Source organism: Pteropus medius, unplaced genomic scaffold (assembly GCF_902729225.1).
Source record: "Pteropus medius unplaced genomic scaffold, Ma_sr-lr_union100, whole genome shotgun sequence".
In the NCBI taxonomy this organism is placed as follows: Eukaryota; Metazoa; Chordata; class Mammalia; order Chiroptera; family Pteropodidae; genus Pteropus; species Pteropus medius.
In genome coordinates this window covers 1745172-1765140 of record NW_024344437.1, presented here as the reverse complement: position 1 = coordinate 1765140, position 19969 = coordinate 1745172, and the positions used below count along the sequence as shown (strand labels likewise).

The window sequence follows — 19969 nt, the reverse complement described above, 5'->3', positions numbered from 1 at the left end:
TCATCTAATCTACTGTTCATTCCTTTTAATGTATTCTTCATTTCAGTTATTGTATTCATCATTTTTGACTGGTTCTTCTTTATGGTTTCTATGTCCTTTTTAATGCTTACTGTCTCTCTGTTGAAGTCCTCACTGAGATCTTCTCCCCTGAAGTTCATTAAGCATCCTTATAATTAGTGTTTTGAACATTGTGTCTGGTAGGTTGGTTACCTCCATTTTATTTAGTTTTTTTTTTCTGGAATTTTCTCCTTTATTAATTTTTTTTTATTTGCTGTATGTTTCTTTGCCTTCTCATTTAGTTGCCTCTTTGAGTTTGTTTCTATGAATTAGGAAGATTTGTTACATCTCCCAGCCCTGGTCATTTGGCCTTATGTAGTAGGTGTCCTGTGTGGCCCAGTCACAAGTCTCCTTGATTACCTCTGCCAGAGGCTCTGGACATGTTCCTTGTTTGTGTTGTGTGTATTCTCCTGCTGTAACTAAGCCTTGATTGCTGTTAGGACAATGGTATATAGGACTGACTCTCAAGCTGGATAGTGTGGGGGATTGGCTATGCCCATAGAGTATGAGCTGCTGTATAGGGCTGACCCCATGGAGTGCGATCCACCCCAGCAGGCTTGTGTACCTATTGAGACCACAGTTTGGGTCTGCCACTAATGGGGATAGTCAGGTGGTGCTCTGTTGTGATCTGACACTAGCTTCCAGTTGTGTTGGTTCTGAGGCCCCTCAGGAGGGGCTCCTATGAAGGCCAAAATCAGCCACTGCTTTTTTTGCTCAGGACTACCTGGTAGGGGCTACAAAGCAATCATTGAATGGTTGCTGAAGACAAGTGAGAGAGACCACACTTCAAGCCAAGGTCAGTTACCTTCAATACTGAGCCTGTGCTGGTTCAACAAAAGGACCAGTGTACCTCAAGGCCTGAGGCCATCTGCCAGTTGCCTGTAAGTCTCTGCAGCTGAAAGAGCCTTTGGTTGGTATGGGAGTTAGCTGAGGTGGGGACCCTGGGAGTCATCAGGATAAAGCATGCAGATTTCATCTGGCCAATGCATAATCAGGTTTTGTTCCAGTGCTGAATCTGCAGCTTCCTGTATAAGTCTCAGATCACAGAAAGGCCAGTCCCTGCCAGCCTCAGGCTTGGCGACACTTGAAATCTTTTTGTAAAATACTTTAGGTCAGGGTAAAATTTGAGACCCACCACTGAAAGTCTTTCTTGGGATGCATGGGCCACACGCAGGCTGCATGAGCTGAGGACTGTTGTTTGCTGTTGAATTCATGGCCCAGGGAAAGCACAGGTTGGGATTGTTGCCCAGCAACGGGCCTGCTAGGGGCAATTTGTAGGTTGGGTGGTGTGGGGGTCTAGGGAGACATGGGATGGAGCAAGCTGATCCTGTCAGGTCAATGCAGATTGCTGCCAGAGCTGAGCCCATGGGCTTCTGTAAAAGTCACAGATTATAGTGTGACTAGCCCCTTTCAGCCTTGGGCCTGCAGACCCCAGCAATCTGTTCCAGAGACACTGCAGTTTGGGATGACACCAGTGGCCCCCCGTAACAGTGCGGGGCGCACACAGGTGGCACAAGCTGAGGACTGCTGTTTGCCCATGAATGTATGACCCAGGAAAGGTGCAAGGTGAGGTTAGCTGTCTGGCAATGGGCTGCTGTGGGAAATTTGTGGGTTTGGTGGAGCGGGGTGCCAGGGAGACACAGGGTTGAGTTGGGGGATCTCACTGGTCTAATGCAGTTTAGAACTGGCTGTGCAGGAGGAGGGTTCAACACAGGCAAGATAGAGCCCTGGAGGGTGCCAACAAGGGACAGTGGTGGCCTTCCCTTCAGCCCTCGCTCCAGAACCACACAACTCAGTCTTTCCTTGTACTTCTCGAATTGCTGACCACCCCCCGCCCCCAGCACCCAGGGTGAGTGTCTGTGAGCAAGTGAGTCTATGTGCGGGTCCTTTAAAGGGGACATCTGGGTTTTCAGGTTTCTTCCATCTTGCTTAGATGGCCAGAATCTCCACTGATTTTTACAGTCAGATTTTGTTGGAACTCCTCTTCCCAGGACTGAAACCCTGGCTGGGGAAACCCTGTGAAGCTAGGGCTCTTCAATCCTTCAGGGCTGCCTTTGCAGCTGCACTCTCCCTCTGCTGCTCAACTGCCATGCATGGGTGCAGGACCAGCCTGCTTTGCATTTCTGGCCCTCCTATCAGTGTCAATGTGGCTTTTTATTTACATCCTCAACTGTATGTGTAAGGATCAGCTAGACTTCGCGTGGTTCTCCAAGTTGTTTTTTTAATAATTTGGTTGTAATTTTTGCTGCAGCCCTGGAAGTAGGCAAACCCTTCTTTAACCTAGCCCCTTATCTTGACCAGAAATTCCCTCCGACTGATTCTTCTTTATATTTTCTATCTTCATTTTTATATTTCCTATCTCTTTGTTGAAGTTTTCACTGAATTCATGTACTCTTCCTATAAATTCAATGAGCATTCTTGTAACCAGTGTTTTGAACTCTGTATCTGGTACATTGCTTGTTTCCATTTTGTTTAGTTCTTTTCCTAGGGCTTTGTTCTGTTCTTTCATCTGGGACATGTTTCTTTGTCTCCTTATTTTGGCTGCCTACTTGTGTTTGTTTCTATGTATTAGATACGGCTGCGATGTCTCCCTGTCTTAGTAGAATAGCATTATGTAGAAGGTGTCCTGTGGGGTCTGGTGATACAGTCTCCCTGGTCACCTGAGCTGGGTATTTCAGGTGTATCCCTTGTGTGGGCTGTTTGTGCCCTTCTGCTATAGTTGAGCCTTGGTTGCTGTTTGCATGTCAATGAGAGGGATTGACCCCCAGGTTGATTGGCTGTGAGAACTGTTATTACAGTGGAGGAGCTATTGTGCAGGGGCTGACTCTGTAGATCAGGATTAGCTTAGCAGGACTCTTATGCCTGCTCAGTCTGCCCTTTGGGTGTGTCATCTGTAGAAGTGGCTGGGTCATGCTCCAGCTTGGTCTGAAGCTGACCACAGGGCATATCAGCTGTGAGGCCTCCTAGGAGGGGACTTGCACAAGCAAAGTTCAACCATTGCCTGTGCCCTGCCCAGGACTTCCTGGCATCAGCCACAAAGCAATCTTCAGATGTCTTCTAAGCATGCTGGAAGAGGCTAAGCTGTGAGTCAAGGCCAGCGTTGTTAGTGCTGGGCTTAGAGCTGCTTAGCAAGAGGTATGGGACATGCTGAGGCCAGATGCTGCTTGTTTTGGGTTTATGAACCTTTGAGAGATTTTAGGAAAGTCCACAGCATCAGTCAAGACAAGATGCTTGTTTGGAAAAGCTTCTGGAATCACCTTGGATGGGCCAGTAAGCAGGGTCTCAGAGATTCATCAGGGTAGGGCAAACAATGTTAAACAGATTAATGGAAACTCAGATATGGCAGCAGCCTAAGTATGCACACTGGAATGGACAAGGACTCAAGAAAGAAAAATGGTATCTACCAACACTTCTGTCTTAGGGAAAGTCGTCCCTCCAGGCTTTTCCCTGAAGCTAGACAATTTAGTTCTTCCTTGTATGTCCCTGGCACCTTTGGAGTGGCTTCCCAGTGCTGGAGCTCAGAGTGACAGGGTCCATCAGCAAGTCCATGTGTGGGCCCATTAATAGGAGTGCCTGGGACTCCAGCTGTTGTCTGTCTTCTTAGTCACAAACTCTGCTGTTTTTCACAGCCAGAAGTTGTGGGACCTTTGCTTCCCAGCACTGGAACACTGTGCTGGGGTCCCTGGTGTGGGGCTGGGACCCCTCCTTTCTCAGGGGGGTCCCTGCTGCCTACATATCTCTCCTAATTTTTGGTGCCAGCCCACTTTGCATCTCTGCCCCTCCTACCAAGTTTTGAGGTGGCGTCTTCTATAAATTTGTATTTATAGGACTTTTTTCAGCTAGACTTTTGGCAGTTCTCAGTGATGACTGTTCTGTAGGTTAGTTGTAATTTTGATGTGGTCAAGAGAGGAGTCCAGAACAGCATTTAACTATTCCGCCACCTTGACCAGAAGCCTAGATAACATTCCTTCTAACATGATCTCCGGTTGGGAGGCATGCATTTAGTCACTGGCACTTAGACGATCATGGATGACATATCCTTTGACATGCAGCTGGAAATAGAGGATATATTGGAAAAATAAACAGCAATAAAATAAGCTATTAGAAGTTATTGAATAAACCTCTGGTTAGACATTTGTATGGTTTATAATGTGCACCTAAAACTAATATAAAATAATATTGAATATCAACTGTAATTGGAAAATAAAAATTAAAAAAATTATGAAAAAATCCACACATCGTGAATGTACTTAATGCTACTAAATTAAATGCTTAAAAAATGATTAAATTGGTAAGTTTAAGGTGATGTATATTTTACTACAATAAAAATGTTTTAAAAAAGCAAAATAAATAAATAAATAAGTATGATGAGCACATAACACAATATATATATGACATATTATTGAGTTGTACACTTGAAACCTATATAATTTTATTAACCAATGTTGGCCCAATAAATTTATTAAAAAATAAACATCTGGGACAATGTCAGGAAAACAATTAGCAATCCAACATAGATATTTTACCATTAAAAGTTTTGTAAACAAATTTTACAAGAATATAAAAATATAAGGTAGCTATAATGTTAAATATTTTTAAGCTGCTTTTATTAATAAAACTCAACAAGACCCCTGTATTTCATGTTCTTTGCTAATTTAATAGTGTTGTTATTATGTCTGTTAAAAGAGATTGCAAGTCTACTTTAATATAGAATATGCAATTGTTTCATTGTTTTTCAGTAACCGCTCCACTGCTCTGAAAGCTTCCTTATGAAGATCATTTCAGTGAGGTGTGATTGTATGTGGGTATATGGGTATGTGTGGACATGTGGGTACTTAGGCAACACCATCAGTATTTTCAGCATAAAACATTTTCTGAAATAATTAAGTGAAAGAATGCATTTAGTAATCAATAATGCTATCTCTTTGATTGGAAATGTTTTATGAAATGTTCCATTCATCAACATGACTAATCTTCAATAAAGTCTTCCAATTTGACTTTGATGAATAATCTGAAGGAAGAAAGCCTGAACATGTGAAATGAATGAAAATTCTCTTTGTAAACATATTACAATCCAAAAAGTTTGTGCATTTAAAAGCATACGTTTCTAAATTCTAAGTAAAATATTCATGGTCATTGTACTTCAGAGTCCCCATTTCATTTAGGAACATACAGTTTTTAATTATTCCAGATAGCATACTATATGTCAAGGTTTAGGTAAACCTAGTTTTTCAGAGCTTAGACATAGAGCATGTTGTCTGGAGGCAGGGCTCATGTCCATAGAGCATGTTGTCTGGAGGCAGGGCTCAATGACAAAATATGCTGTATATAAAATTTACACATAATATGAAAGATAAACACATATATAATTATTGCTATTATTAGTAGTAGCATTACTATTAAGAAGAGTAGAGTCATGAATGAGAATTATCTGAGCCTTCATGATAAGTGAGATGTGGGGAGGAATTAAAACGTGGAATAAAACATTAGATAGAATTCAAAGGATAGAGGAAAGTTTTTGACTGGGAGGAATTTCTTTTTCTCCCTCAGCTTTATTTAGATATAATTGACAATTGTATTATGTAAATTTAAGGTGTACAAGGTATTGGTTAGATTTGATACACATATATTGCAAAATGCTCATAACTATTGCATTAGCTAACACCTCCACATGTCACATAATTATCACTTCTTTTTATAGTGAGAACATTTAAAATCTCTGGGTTGGATTTTTTAAACCATCATTTATTCATGAAGAAATTCTTATTATATTTTTTTCTTTGGCTCAGAATTTTTCTGGTGTACCTTTAACCTAAAAATATTTCTATATCTATATGTATATATATATACACACACATATATATGTATATATATGCATATGTGTATATATAGTATTATTATTGTATTATTTGTATTAATTCTATATATACATATATTATTGTATTAATTATATATATACATACATATGTATATATGTATGTATATGTATGTGTGTGTGTGTGTGGTGTATATATATATATATGTGTATGTATATATATATATACACACACACACACACACACATATATATATATATATATATATATATACACATACATACATACAGTATTATTATTGTATTATTTGTTGGTAATATTCCAAAGCTGTTCTATTGCAGGACAAAATGTAATTTTCAGTGAAAGATGTAGGTAGATAATTTTAACTTAGTTGATAAATCAGCAGCTTTTCTTCAGTGCATGATTTCCTACAGATCTGAACAAATTTTATAGATCTACAAAACTGAGATTAGGGAATGTGGTGAAGGAAATGGCTGGCCGCAGTTCACACAGCCTTGAATGTTAGTCCTGCCAAATTCCCACAGCTTGTAGCTAATGAAGGTACAGACTATAATCTGATTGCTATAGATCCCTGTTTCCTTCCATATTCACTAACACATATTTTCCCCAGAAGCATATTAACATGATTCATAGTTACTTCAGGTATTATGTGGAAAAAACATCTGTTAACTTGATTACATTTATAGACATACACAGATATTAGAATGGATAATTTGGAGTATATCATTTACTTCTCAATTTTTTAGGTCATATTATCATATATAAATTCTGTGTATGGTCTACAGCCATGACACCCTGAACATGCCCGATCTCATCTGATCTGGGAAGCTAAGCAGGGTCGGGCCTGGTTAGTACTTGGATGGGAGACCCCTAGTAATACCAGGTGCTGTAGGCATTAAAAAAATTAAAAAATAAAAATAATAAATTCTGTGTATGTGAAGAGTAATTATACCAAAAAGATCTAGGAGAGGTAGATAGAATAAATTTCACTTTTTCTCTCTACATGTGTTGTACACGTGGGCAACTCAATTCTGATTTAATGGTTTTTTCCTTTGTGTGTAAAGGAGCAAATTCTATGGATTATCAATACTGGATACCCAACTTGCTCTTTAGATTTTTACTGAGCCAGAAGAAAACTATTCATCTCATTAAATGATCAGTCATGATCTTCAAGAGATTTGAAATTTTTTAAAAATTTCATTGAATTTAAATGAGGAAAGACTTGAGGGAAAATTTAACCTACATTTTATTAAATCTATAGTATTATTCAATTTAAGGTTGGCTCTTAGCAAAATTATGAGTAGGAGAAGTCTGCCTCTAGGGAAGTAACCTATTGCCTTTCTCCTCCCTTTAGAGCTCTTTGCTCTTCCTCTACCCATTTCAACAGATCAATTCCTTCTTACTTTCTGGGTAGCCACCATCCTCAAAATCTGTACTCAGTTGTACGTTAAGGTGTGACACACTCATAATGTACTAAAGTTTACTTTTTTCCAGAGTTATTCCATGTTAGTAAATGTAGCCAGACTCTCTTGGGGGCTTCCTCTATGTGCTACAGAATAGAAAAGAGTAGTTGAAGCCAGAAATTCTGAAAGACTGTCCATGGAACCTAAGTTCTAGGTAATCTTCTTAAAGAAGATTCCATGGTCAAATGTTTGAGAAAAGCTATTTATTCATTTACTGAAAATTCAAAATTTACCTTAGCATAGTAAATACTTTGAAAAAGTTTGTGAAAAATTCTTTAATTCTGCTTAACACAGCATTTGGTAATTGTATTTAAATATGAAAGCCAACTATTGTTTATTTGTTTTTATAACACTTGTCGATGTTTAACAGAATCATTGGGTCATGGAAAGCGTTACTAGAAATGCTGATTCAGGGGCTTTGTCCTCTACACTCACACTACATAAACTGGTAGTATGACATTCCTGAGTTAGAGAACTGTGATCAATGATTTTTTCCACAGAGAACAGAGAGAATAAATTTAAATTGTTTACTAGTAAGAAGACTTTACTGGCATTGGGCATAATTCATACTTTGAATGTATCATCTGGAGAAGCTCTGAGGAGTTTAGAATGAAAGAAGATTTTTAATCTTGTTGAGGTTCATTTAAGATATGAGATATTGTATTGTCCTTATTGCATAAGGCCCAATAGACATTTATGAGAGATCCCGAAGTTTGTTGCAGAGTATATTTATTTCACCCAGCTGTATTCATGTTTTTAATGCTTCTATTTTACTTATTTTGGTTGTTGCTTCCCTCAACTGGAAAGTAATTTGCATAATGACAAGAGATTTTTTTCTTTCATTCATTGCTGTATCTCCAGCATTTAAAATAGTGCCTAGATCATAGAAGGTGCTATATTTGTTAAATGAATGAAGTAAGCCCTGAAGTGGGTGTTTGTGTGTATGTGCATATGTATACACACACACATGTATGTATACATATATATAATAGATAGGTAATAGATATATTTATGATAATAGATGATATTATCTATGGAAGATACATGGAATGAGATGGTAAAAATTCTTGAGCAGAAACATTGAGACTCATCAACATTTGTAGGGAGAAAGAGGAAGGAAAATCCACATGGGCACTGAGAAGGAGAAATGAGGAATAATTGGAGAAAAAAATGGTATTCTAGAAATAACTAAAGAAGAAACTACCAAAAGGAAAATTTGTTAACACTACAGAGAGATTGGGTATGATAAGCATAGCTAATAAACTTTACTTTACATTATCATATTTTCTTTTATAAGAGAGATTTCATATCTAATTTTATACAATTGGTACTAGAGAAAATTTTTAGCAGCTCTTACAACATAGTAAATATGAAGAATTCCTTATAGTCATGTTACAGTATAGGTATATATGTATATATATATATATAGAGAGAGAGAGAGCTATATATATACATGTATGTATATATATAGCTCTCTCTCTCTCTCTCTCTCTATATATATATATATATTTTTTTTTTTAGAAAAATCAACATAGTCAAACCTACATTTGGAGGGTAGTATAAGAAGTGAGAATTAATTTTTTGCACTCTTTCTAGTTCTAGGATAAGAGTGGAGAGTATATGAAAAACGGAGCAGTAGTCCAACTCTGTATAATCTCAAATCATAATTTGTAATATATTAATAATTAAGGTGTTATGAGTTTAGTATGAATATTTTTTCTTTTCAGAGAGGTCTGTTTAAACATCCAGGGTTGCTTGGTAGTTAGAATAGTGGCAGAGAAATTAGTTATGCCTGGTACTATATTTAGATTAATATTGTTGTGGCCTTTTAATTTCAACAAGGAGGGTTCTGGAAATATATATTTCTGTGGTTGCTAAAGATATTAAATTGCCATCTATATAACCAATAGCAACGTGTATAGTTTGGGAGCTGGCATCTACTATTCTCCAAATAATTGAATTCAGTAAAGTTTTAGCTTAATATTCTGTACCTCAGAAGTATAGAGGAGAAACATCCATCAACTTTGTAGCTGTATAATTGTGTTATATCAATTATAATTAATTTTATCAATGTTAATCTATAATTATAGTACTCTTAGTGATTTAAAATAATTGTCAGAATATGATACAAAATATAAATCTCTTACTATTATACTTTACGAAGAGTGGGCCAAATTTTAATTCTGTAAAAGGAAACTGCCTTTGCCTAAAAGCTATGTTTTCATTAATTGTGGCTACATTAATGTGAAATTTGACACAAGCAGCAGCATCTTGATGTGGTGAAAAGAACATTAGAGTCTCAGTGAGGATTTCTGGGTTATAGTGCCTGTTCTGTTATTAACTATGTGTTTGTGTGTTGATGATCTCTGAGCCTCTATTTACATAATTTCTTTCTTATTTCTCTGTATCTTTAGTGACTTATGATTATGAGTTAGTGATTGAATGAAAATGAAATACATTTCCAAATACTGATTATGTCCACATTTGGATAATCTGTTGAAATTGCTTCAGATTTTTAAGTACAGAAAGATGACTAAGAAATTTTACTTTTCTTTTAATGCCAGAGAACCTTCAGAGATAAAAGATATTCAACTCCTATGGTAGAAAATGTAAGTTTTGTTTTAACAACAGCCTAATTTTCTTGACATATAGTTTATTTTTGCCATTGAGGGTCTTTTGAAGTCTCATAGAAGGAACTTTCTTGCTCTGTGGAGAGACAAGCCAGAACAAGCAAAGTTAAGAGGAGTGTAGCATAAGTGCCTTCAGCTGCTAGTGCTTCTGTCATTCTTTGCAAAAGACTGGTGAAGCCTTAGTTGTCAGGAAGTTCATCTGTTCACTAGCACATTAAGTTTAAACTTAAGAATTGCTATCATCTTAGCTAGTACCTCATTTTGTATTCTTTAAAATATAAACTGTTCCTTTCTTAACCGCTTTTATCATCAATTTTATTACTCTGATTTCTGTTGGAAAACACTGGGGAAAATAAGAATAATCTGAGTCTAGGTCTTTGTGTTGTGTTTAATATGACTTTTTTTCTCCCCCATAACTAGAAAGCAGGTCAGGGGCCAATAATGTTTCAAGAACATTTGCAGTCCATGATATATATTAGAAATGGATAAGGCTAGGTTTGTTTGACATGCAAAAATCCATTTTAACATTACATGAAAAAAAAAAAAAAGCACAACTCTTAGATGTAGGTTATCAGGAGTCCCACTAAATGTTTTTCTGCTGAAATAAGACAATTATATGCTGTGGACTCTAGTTGTTAGATTATTCAGTATGTGAAAATAGTCGTGTCTTTTTTTACTAAAATTTTAGAAAATACTTTCCAAATCTGGTCTTTATTTACACTAGATATTGAAAATATTAAGTGTCTAGTTTATACTCAGAGCTATCTGGGAGAAGATAAGTGAACTACTCATTAAGGTTGCCTTGAAAGAACTCACAATGTAATTGGGGAGGGGGCAATACTAACACAGATTAAGCAAAGAGTGAACTGTAATTTTGAATCTGCCAATGTTCTGAATTTGGTATCGTTCCTTTATTACCTGAAGATTCTCTCTTACTGATTCCAGCTTCCTTCCGTGTGCCTCTGGCTTCCTGATTTACTCCCTCTTTGTTCTCTGAATACCTGTGCTTGCTCATTTGTTGAACTGCATTTTGGACCTGGATGCAAGCCTTATGTTCACATATTATTTTTCCTTGTTTCTGATAGTAAAGCTCTCAACCCAGCCATTGTCACTTACCAGTTCCCCAGATGCAACAAATTTTCCAAAAGAAAAGTATTCAAGAATCTACATTTATATAAATATGGTTTCTTATTACTTACATAGTGTCAGAAATCTATAGTTTTAAAAATGTAAATAGTGAACAATCCCTATTTAAAACGGCTCCACAAATAAATTTGGCTTATCATTGAGATTTGAGTAATTAAATTTTATCAGAATTATAAATGAAATTTTGACAATTGAATAGGACTATAAAAAAGATTACTTAACAATTATAAAGATACTAAAATCACATGTAACTGTGCTAGAAAAAAAATATTTACAAATTGTGTACCAATCAAAGCAAAATTTAGTTTTGGTGATGATGATGATGCCAGGCTAATGTACCTATTTATAAATAAAAATGTTTAGTTCAACTAGAGTTATGCTTACTTGACATTCTCAAATGTGGTACACTGAAGTTATTCTTTACTTTGGCTAAACATTTTTTTTCATTGAAAATTTATTTTATTTTATTTATTTTTTATTAAAATTATTGGGGCGACATTGGTTAATAAAATCAAATAGTTTTCAAGTGTACAATTCAATAATATGTCATATGTAAATTTCATTGTGTGTTTACCACCCAAAGTTAAATTTCCTATCATCACCAAATATTTGATTCCCTTTACCCTTATCTACCTTCTCCTTCCCCTCTTCCCTCTGGTAACAACTAATCCACTGTCTGTGTCCATGAGTTACTATTTGTTTGTCATGTTTGTTTGTTGCTTTCAGTTTTATATCTCACATATAAGTGGAATTATATGGTTTTCAACTTTTTTCTGTCTGATTTATTTTGTCTTTAGGGGGATACTTTTGCTAGGAAACAGATTCCACTGCCCAACTTCTAAAGAGTTACTATGAACTGTGAGACACGTTTTCTTTAGCCTAGGTAATATATTTCCAGTAAAATTTAAAAGCATAAAATATGTTTAAATTACTTCTCCATTTAACCAGACTTAATAAATTTACCCCATGTTATAAACTACTTCAGGAACAGTTTCAAAACAAGCTTTTCACTTTAAAAATTGCCTAGTGGTCTAATATGCACTGGTACTAAGTATATAGTCAGCTAGGATGAAGTGACATCATAGCAGAAACATTTTGCCTCACACACACACACACACACACACACACACACACACAAAATGGTGCTCAGTAAGTACTAATCGTTATTGTTATTAATTACCATTATTATTTTTCCTTAATAGGATTGTCTTCCAGCTGACTTTATGTAAGTGCAAGTTTTTATTAGAAATTTCATTTTGATAAATTCTGGCATAATTAATAATTGGATATAAAATCTAGCAAAATTGCATATGTTTGACACATTGCAATAATTCTATGAGTCAAGGGCGGGAAGAGAGGTAGAATGGGAGGGAGAATGGAAATTTTCATTGGAATGTCTATTTCTGCAGAAGCTGAGGGAAAAAAATAATTCTTCAGGACATGAGAATAGGTAGCCTACGTGGATTTTTTTTTTTAAGGTAGAAAGCCCCAGTTATTCTTTTTCCGCTGCCTTTGTCAGTGACTGACTAAAGACAATCCTGGGGCTATTAACTTCGGTATAAATTGTGTCTTCCTTTATCTATATTCTGAATACTGTCCTTTGCTCTTTCTGAGGGACATTGCTTTATAAGTTATTGTCTCTATCTTTTATATCTTAAACATTTTTGTTTCTATAACTACTTCCTCCCAGATTATAGGCTTATTTATAGTGTTCTCTTTCAAACATCAAAGCTCCTTATCTCCAAATATGTTTCTTCTACCCTTCTTAACCATCAATCTAACCATCTTCCTTTCTTTCATTTTTTTCTAAGTTCGTATATGTTTTCATTTCTTTTCTTGTCTTGTTGCATTAGCTAGTATTTTCAATATGATGTTGAGTAGAAGTGGTGAGAGGAGACATCCTTGCCTTGTTCCTGATCATAGCAGGAACATAATTTCTCACCATTAAGTATGATTTTAGCTTCATCAAGTTCAAGAAGTTCTCCTTTTCCTAGTTTACTGAGATTTTTTTATTGTAAATGAATGTTGGATTTTGTCAAATAATTTTTCCGCATCTATTGAAATAATTATATCATTTTTCTTCTGTAAACATGATAGATTATATTAATGATATTCAAATTTTGAACCAGTTTTTATACTTCGGGTACATCCCACTAGAGCATGGTGTATATTTTTTATATGTTGTTTTATTCAATTTGCAAATATTTTATTGAGGCTTTTTGCATTTATGTTCATGAGAGCCATAGTTTACCTTCATTATAATGTCATTGCTTTGGGGATTAGGTTAATGCTGGCCTCATAGAATGAATCAGAAAGTATTATCTCTGCTTCTATTTTCTGGAAGAGAGTGTAGAGAACTGACATAATTTCTTCCTTAAATGTTTGGTATAATTCACCCGTGTAATCTTTAGGGCCTGGTTACTTTTGTTTTCAAAGGTTATTTATTGATTCGATATCTTTAATAGATATGGGCTTATTCAGATTGCCTATTTCTTCCTGTGTAAGTTTTGGTAGATTATGTCTTTTAAGGAATTGGTTCATTTCATCTAGGTTATCAAATTTGTGGGCATAGTGTTGTTCACAATGTTCCTTTATTGTTCTTTTAATGACCATGCAATCTTTAGTTTTGTTGCCTCTTCCTGATATTAGTAATTTGCATCTCCTCTTTTTTTTCTTATTTAACCTGGCTAAAGGCTTATCAATTTTATTGATATTTCAAAATAATCAGCGTTTAAAAAAATTTTCTTTATTGATTTTTAAATTTTCAATTCTATTAATTTCTGCTCTAATTTTTATTATTATTTTCTTTGGCTAACTCTGAATTTAATTTGCTGTTATTTTTCTAGTTCTCTAAGGTAGAAATTTAGTTGATTGATTTTGGTTCTTTTTTTTTTTCCCAATATATGCATTTGATGCTATAAATTTCCCTCTAAATTCTGCCTTTGCTATATCCTACAAATTTTCTTAAGTTTCATTTTGACTTAATCTAGTTCAAAATATTGTTTAACATCTCTTGAGACTTCTTTTTTGACCCATGTGTTATTTGAAAATGTGCTGTTTTGTCTCCAAGTATTTTGATGTTTTCCAGCTATCTACCTATTATTAATTTATAGTTTGTTATGTTGATGAGTTTGTCTCATAAGGCTGTTCATAGGTAGCTCATCTGGTTTCAGGTTGCTTAGTTTAAGTTCTCTTTGCTAAATTATTCTAATTAAATCATTATGCAAAAGGTACAAGGAGTAAACTTTGCTACTTATTACTTTTAACTTGTCTTTCGTTATTCCCTTAAGGTACTTTCTCTATGGTGCTGGGTAGAATTTCTATCTCCTATACATATACTTTAATTTTAGGTAAATGTTTTGTTTTAATTACTTTTAGAAGTTGAATTTGATGTAGTTTGGGCTAGCTAATGTTAGTTCAAAGTGGTCATTTGACATGAAATCTCCTGGATGTAAACTAGGTGCTTTAGTTGAGCGACGCTTTGATTTACCCAAGCACACTTTCCAGTATGCTTATTTTGTTACAGCTTATCTCCTCTTATATGTATGGACATTTGTAAATAGAGTTATTTATGTTTTTATACTTGAGGAGGGTGATGGGTGATGTGTGCGTGCTTCATGGCCTAATTCAATTAAGCTCTCTATTCTTAATTTAGTGCTAAATTCTCCTTCAGTTCTTAATTTCTCAAGAATTTTCTTTTAATCTGTTGGTGTTCTTAAACTAGAAAATGTAGCCCATTTCTTTCCAACTCATAGGCTACCTGCTGACCTAACGTTTTTATGCTGGACACTTTCACTTAGTATAGTTCCTTTTTAGGATTTGCTGAAGATAGTTTATAGACTGTATTAGCAAGAGTTGGTGAGGTTTATCAGGGTTTGTCCAGTACGGAACAGGCTCCTCTAGAGGGATATAAAGCACCACCAAGTACTTTGAGATTTTAGCTGTTGCTAGTAGTACTCTGGGGAAGAGTATTGTTGTGTAAACTATTTAGGTTTAGGGCTAAACAAAGTAGGGTATTTAATCTCAGTTTGTGTTTTAGCAATCCTGCAGTCAGTGCTTTAAAGTTATTTTTGTGGTTTCTGTTTATCTGAGCTATGGCTTTCTACAGCCTAGCTTAGATTTAACTTTATGCAAAGATGGTTCTTTAACATGCTTTACGCTGGATGTCTATTAATTTTGGTTAATCATATTACCATAGTGGCTGGCATCAAATTTACCAACTCTTGTTTTGTTTAGTGTAATTTAGTCAAACTTTTGTTCATGGCTAATTTTTATCATTGCTGTTTCCTGTGGGGGTGTGGTTAAGCAAGGCATTATGAGCTACAAAAGTATGCTTGATTCATGCTCCTTTTAATCCTTTGTGATTTAGGGGGCATCTCACTGGGGTGCAGACACTCACATGTATAATTTTACTAAGAGTTAATAGAAAGGCTGCAACCTAACCTGTGTGTTTATGGAGTAAGTATATTCATCTAGGCATTTTCAGGGCCTTGCTTTATTTATTAAGCTACTTTAACTTGGTAAGTATAAGTAGGTGAATTGATTTTTGTTCATAGGTGTAAGGTGGGCATAGTTGTTCCATGTTGCAAGAAAATTACGAATCCAGAAGGGTAGCTGTTTAAAGAAAAGTAATTCGCTAAAGTAGTATGCATATGTGGGGGGGAGGAGAGATATAGTCCGTTAAATAGTCTCAGTTGTTTGATTTTGGTGCTGACCGATTATTGATTTTTTGATCATTTAAAAGTGGGCTTTCTGCGATATTGTGTACTTAGTCTTGTTTTAGGAGTTTGGCAAGATATTGATAATTGTATACTGATGTAATTATATAATTGCATTTAATAGGAAGTGTGGGGGGTGTTGTTAGACTGGTTACGTGCATGTACTTCTTGCGGGTATGCATATACATGTCCTGAAACTATTGACTGAACATCACCCTGTGGTTAATATGTTAGTTAACATGAGTGTTAATGTTAAACAGCTCTTTCATGTGAGACTCCTTTCCTATGTCCTGTACCATTCATTTCCTGCACTTGATTTGGATGTGCTGCTGCATTGTTCAATATAAGCTCAAGTACAAGTAAATTGACTGTGTTAACTTGTCAATTATAGCTGGATCCAAGTATACCCCAAAATTTGAAAAAATACCAAAGATACGATACCACAGTTATGTGTCTGCATGAAATGTCACACAAATGAAAATGACATTTAAAAACTCATCAATAAAGTACATACAACTAAGGAAACAACCAGTGGACTTCAAGAAATATTAATAACAACTTTTAAAACTGAAAAGTAAAAAGAAAAAATTTAAAACATGGTACAAAGTGTCTAAGAATGCTAAGACTATTTAAAAAGTATAACATATATGCAATATATGCAAGGAGAAAAAAAGAAAGAAAGAAAGAAAGAGAGGAAATGTTGAAGTAATAATTGCTGAGAATGTTTAAAAATTAATCATGGACACCAAACTATAGATCCAGGAAACTCATAAAATAAAGAAGGAAAATCCCCCAAAATCTACACCTAACTACCTCATACTCAAACTTTAGACAAAGAAAACAATCTTGAAAGAAGCCAGAAAGAAAAAAAAATACCTACAGAGGAGCAAGAATAACAAATACATCATACTTCTCTTCAAAAACCTTATAAGCAAGAAGAGACTGAGGTAAAATATTTAATGTGGTGAAAGGAAAAAAAAAAAGAAAACATCAAAATGTTTTATCCAGAGAAATTATTCTTGAAAAGTAAAGGAGAAATAAAAACTTTATCAGACAAACAAACATTGAGGGATTTTTGTAACCATTAGACTTGCTTCGAAAGAAATGTTAATGGAAGTTTTTCAGAGAGAAGGAAATAATATAGCTCAGAAATTTGGATCAGCATAAAAGAAGGAAGAATGTTAGAAAGGATTAAAGAATTCAAAATAAAATCTTTTTTTATTCTTAGTTGATCTAACTGATAAAAGTTTGTTCAAAATAATAATAATAACAATGTATTAAGTGATAATAACTTTGGATAAGTCTAATCAGTGACAGCAATGTTAAAAGGGATGGAAAAGAGGAACTGGAAATATTCTGTTATAATTTACTTACACTACCCAGGAAGTACTATAGAGTTATTTAAAAGTGTATTTATATTAGTTTAAACATATATTGAAAACTTGAGAGCAACTGCAAAGAAAATTCTTTAATATACTTTAATATACTTTAATATACTTGATATGCTAAGAGATGAGAGAAAGTGAAATCATATAAAATGCCCAGTTAAAACCAGAGAATGCCAATAAAGAGTGGAAGACAAAAAAGAAACAAAGAACAAGGGCAATGAAATACAAAGCAGTAAAAATATGATATAAATAATTCCAACTATATCAATAATGCCTTTAGATTTCAATAATCTAAGTAACTCCAATTAAAAAGGAGAGATTGTGAGGACTTTGGAAACATGGTGGAGTGAGAGACATCCCTAGATCTCTCCCCTTGAAAAACAAAAAGTTGAACATCTAAAACTCAACAAAAACACCCAAACTTCACACCAGCAGACCTCTCATAAGAGCTACCACAAGTCAGAACCCCAGGTGTTGGGCGGTGGATTGGGAAAATAAAGAGCTGCCTCTCCCAGCTGCTAGAGCTCCCTATAGGAGGAGGAGGGGAAAAGGTGCAGCGACTTCCCTAAATAGCGCCATCTGAGAAAGCTGTGAGCTCCCCATGGCCAGCCAGCAGCAGGGCCCAGTCATCAGGGCAGAAATGAGGACGGCAGAAAAGTGGGCATGGCAGAGAAACAACAGTTGATGTTTACCGGCCGTGGTTGCAAAACTGAGGCTGAGCCACAGCCCCCATCCCCCAACCCAGATGGCCCCTCCCCCATAACTTCCGTGGTCCATCACCGTGAGCTCCAGGAGAATCTGAGCAAAAGCTACCGAAACTGTTGCAAACACTAACAGGGACTGAGACTGAAGCTAGCAAGAGTGACTGAATATCTATCAGAAAATGAAAAAGAATTTTTAAAACTTTATATAAAGCAGGGATCTAAAAGGCTTAGATACCACCTACTGGAAACCAAAAGAAAAGTGCATTCTTTGCAGCAGGCTAAAGAAAGACTTTTATATAATAAATCTTCTTTCTGGAAAAATAGCAGAATACATATTCATTAATGCTTAAGAGGAGAAATAGTCCATTAAACACCATGAACAACCAAGGTGACAAGGCATCTCAGAAAGAAAGAGAAAAATATCCAGAAAATAAGCTTACAGACATAGAAATATGTGACTTAAATGACAGAGAATTCAGAATGGTACTTCTGAAAAACCTCAGTAAGTTCTGAAATGAGTCATATCAACAATTTCAGGAACTGAAAAAACAACTAGATGAGAAAAGCAAGGAGATAGGAACCCTCAGAAAGAACAGAATAGATCTTCTGGAGATAAAAAACGACTGCAAGAGCTGAAAAATGAAATAGCAAGCTTGAGAAATAGAGTTGACCACATGGAGGAAAGGATCAATGATATTGAAGATAGAAATCTAGAAATAAATCAGAAGAAAGAAGAAAGAAATCGAAGAGGAAACATAACAATAATGGGCATTAATGAAGGTGAGGAAAGAGAACAGGGACTAGAAAGTATTTTCAGACAAATAGTTGATGAGAATTTCCTAAATCTAAGTAATGAGCCGGAGCTTGGAATTCAAGAAGACAAATCAAGAGATACATAGAAACAAGTGATAAAGATAGTATAGCATATCAAAACTTTTGAAACAAAGCAAAAGCGATCATAAGAGGAAAGTTCATATTATTACAGACCTATCTCCAAAAATAAGAATGAGCCCAAATAAACAGAACACCCAGTTACCTCAACTATAAAGACACATTGTATTAAAGTTATCAAAAATTAACGATAAAGACAGAATTCTCAGGGCAGTCAGTGAAAAGAAGATGGTAACTTATAAAGGAAAATCCATTAGATTATCCTTGGACTTCTCAGCGCAAACCTTATAAGCCAGAAAGGAATGGAATCAAATATTTAAACTATTAAGTGAAAGGAACTACCAACCTAGAATACTGTATTCAGCTAAGCAATTCTTTAGATATGAAGGAGAAATAAAGACCTTTCCAGACATATAAAAATTGAGGGAATTCTCCACTATAAGATCTACACAACAGGATATACTGAATGGGGTCAGTTCACCTAAAACGAAATGACAAAAAGAAAAGAAAACATAATTGGGAGTAAAGTGACTATCAGGCAAACGGAAGCAGAGGAGTGCAACCCTTACTAAGAACAGGGCATTATAAACTTAAATAATAAGAGAATTGCTACAGCAAGATAATAATGAATGTTCAACTTAGATAGGAAACAATTGAGATAACAATGGCTGAAAAGGGGAGGATTCAAAAATCCAAATTCACAAAGAGGAATGGAGATAAGGCACACACAAAAGAAAATGACAGACACACACACACACACACACACAATAACACACACATACACACACACACTATCCTTTTCATATTCATAATGGTAACCACATGCCAAAGATTCAGAATTGAAGTATATAACATAAAACAAGAAAAATCAGAGGGAAAACCCACAAAAAGCCAACCAAAATGAAGAAAACAGAAACACAAGGACAAGGAAGCAATGGAAACACTGAGCTACCAGAAAACAAAAGATAAAATGGCTATAAGAAGACCTCATATTTCAATAATCACCCTAAATGTAAATGGACTGAATTCACTAATAAAAAGACACAAAGTTGCAGAATGAATCAAAAAATAAAACCAAAAAATAAAACCAAACCATATGCTGCCTCTGGGAGACACAACTCAGCTCCAAAGACAA

The 19969-nt window shown here is 35.2% G+C and overlaps 1 pseudogene; it reads left to right on the top strand.

The window, feature by feature from the left end:
* The first annotated feature begins 6671 nt into the window (after positions 1–6671).
* LOC120610788 (uncharacterized) lies at positions 6672–6789 on the top strand (annotated as a pseudogene).
* Positions 6790–19969: the final 13180 nt, after the last annotated feature.